The 2,651-nt window shown below is 42.5% G+C and overlaps 1 pseudogene; it reads left to right on the top strand.

Annotated features, from left to right (window-relative positions):
- The first annotated feature begins 1,855 nt into the window (after positions 1-1,855).
- Positions 1,856-1,973, top strand: LOC126476392 (5S ribosomal RNA; annotated as a pseudogene).
- The last annotated feature ends 678 nt before the right edge of the window (positions 1,974-2,651 follow it).

Below are 2,651 nucleotides of genomic sequence, written 5' to 3'. Positions count from 1 at the left end.
GTCCTTCAACACATGTAACTACAGTCTGGTTTTTCAAAAGCTTGTAGATATCCTTGCTTCTTTATTTCTTCCTTTCCATAGCGAGTGGTACTATTTACCTATAGTTCATTGTATTTACGAATCATATCGTACAACAAATTTGACATTCTGTTTTTCAGTTGTTACGATACATTAATGTAACTGACTGGCCCGGGTCTCAGCAATGGGAAGGGCAGCGCGGCTGCATGTTAACATTATGACAAAATGATTCAATCACAAGAACCAAATCACCTTCATTGTTATTGTAGGGATCACTTGAAAACACTGCCACCGTATGCTTCTTTATGGGTCTAGTGATGTCACTGTCAATGGAATCGTCCTCAGAACAAGACGAAAACTGCAACTATACGAGATATTAAAATACAGTCAAAATGCTAAATAACCCAAAAGTATGTGAAGACAGTCAAGTTTTATACATTGACTATTGGCGTAAAAATCTAAACACAGGAAATAGCAAAAATTTATCACAGCAGATGGTATCTACAGACAGCGAGTTATTTCTAGACCCGCCTGTGACAGATGACGCGCGAAACACGAATATATTCGGGATCCTTACGCTGTTTGTTAAATGCGCACGATTTACGTTCTACAGGGAAGGAAACATCGAACAGGTGACAAGGAACACGGAGGAGTACATAGCACAATCTTTACCTTGGTGTTAAGCTTACGATGAACAGGATATAGTATAGATCGCTCAGACGTATCGTAAGCAATCTCTTTGTTATACGAGGCCTATTCGGAAAGCAAGGTCCGATCGGGCGCGAATTGGAAACCACAGTGAACATCTGATGAAGCTTTGCACACATGTGTTGGGCAGTGTCTATAGTATTCCCGTCATCGCGTTGCTATTTCCAGATCTGAGAGCACAGTGACCGTGTTAAGCTGCCTAGAAAATAGTCTCTCGCCAAGTCTGAGGAGCAGGTGAGAGAATTCGCCTGATGTCATGCAGCCCACGTAACACAACTGTCATGCGTTGCCTTCTTGATGACGGTTCTTGGTCGCATTGTGCAGGGCAATGAAGACGCTCCTGCGGCGTTTTCGATTGGGAAGTGTTTCATCACCCATAATATATCCCCTTATATGCCCCTGCTGAATTTCATCTCTGCTCACGTAAACCGCTGACTCTGAAGAGAGAGATGCAACCAGCATTGAAAGTTGGTGGCAAGCCCAGGCGGCTGCCTTCTATTATGACGAGGGTATTGGAAAGTTGATACTACGACAAATGTCTAAGTTGGGGCGATGAATATTTAGAGAAGTAGCTGGAAGGTGTAGCTAACTGTTGTAAGTAAAACATTTTTGATTTTCACAATGGTTTCCATTTCGTGACTGATCGGTATCGGTCCTTACCTTCCAAATAGCCCTCGTATAGACTGCAGTTCCCCCCCCCCCCCCTCCCCCCCTCCCACCCTGGCCCAAAAGGAATTCGCAATGTCCCTCGAAGAGCCCTCCCACATACTGTCCGACCATTAAGTAAGGTCTTCCATTTGCTTCAATCCTTTTATGTCTCATGAGACCCATACATCCTACTAAAGTAACACCCAGTTTCGTGCGTTGGGACGATCACGTCCCTAATCTGTCAAGTGCTGTTACCTACCTAGAATCTTTCGGAACCTGGAGACAAATACTAACGGGCCACAGGCTCCATATACAGAAGACTGTGACCTATCAAGCGACACAGAGTAAATTGATAACTGTCACAGCATATCTGTTTCAGACACCTTTTCCGTTGTCTGAAGTGAGTAATCATGTTTCCTTATACATAACAGATATTGCCACACTCGTAAAATTTTTTTTGTTTATTTATAGACGCAATCAGGGCAACGGCATTGGCGCAGTGGATACACCGGTTCCCGTGAGATCACCGAAGTTAAGCGCTGTCGGGCGTGGCTAGCACTTGGATGGGTGACCATCCAGACCGCCATGCGCTGTTGCCATTTTCTGGGTGCACTCAGCCTCGTGATGCCAATTGAGGAGCTACTCGACTGAATAGTAGCGGCTTCGGTCAAGAATACCATCCTAACGACCGTGTATGCCGCCTGTAGAATCTGAAGATGGTGATTGTATGGCCGAAACCGGTTCTCACTGTGTCATAAACATGCGGTTGCGTCTATAAATAAACAAAAAAAAAAATTTTTACAAAATAATCAATCACGCACTCCATAGACAAAATGTCGTTTTTTCGATTACCACACTTCTCAGTAATGATGCTGGTTTGTACATAATTAGAAGTTAATGGAACGTATATGCCCCCGCTAAAATCAAAAAAATGTAAGAACGGCTGGTATGTAGATAAAAGCCATCTTCTAGTTTTATGCTGAAAATTTGTAGGTGATAGTTCATGTTTTTCATTTTAGTGAGACTAAATGTGTCTTTGAAGATCATAATTTCAAATAAAAAGTCTTTGGGTTCATGGGACACAGGTGTCCCACCAAACGGATTTTAGTACTTATTTTAAAATGTTTTCATTAATGAAAGTGTATTATCAGGGAAAACACTTTTTGACCTTTTGTTTCTGGAAATGTGTGTAAAATGAGTTCTGACCACGAACGGGTTAACGACAACAGAACTGAAGTGATATATCCACTCCAAATCTCGAGACTTTGTTACTACCA

The sequence above is a fragment of the Schistocerca serialis genome, chromosome 4 (assembly GCF_023864345.2).
Source record: "Schistocerca serialis cubense isolate TAMUIC-IGC-003099 chromosome 4, iqSchSeri2.2, whole genome shotgun sequence".
Taxonomy (NCBI): domain Eukaryota; kingdom Metazoa; phylum Arthropoda; class Insecta; order Orthoptera; family Acrididae; genus Schistocerca; species Schistocerca serialis.
This window is presented reverse-complemented; position numbering and strand designations above follow the sequence as displayed.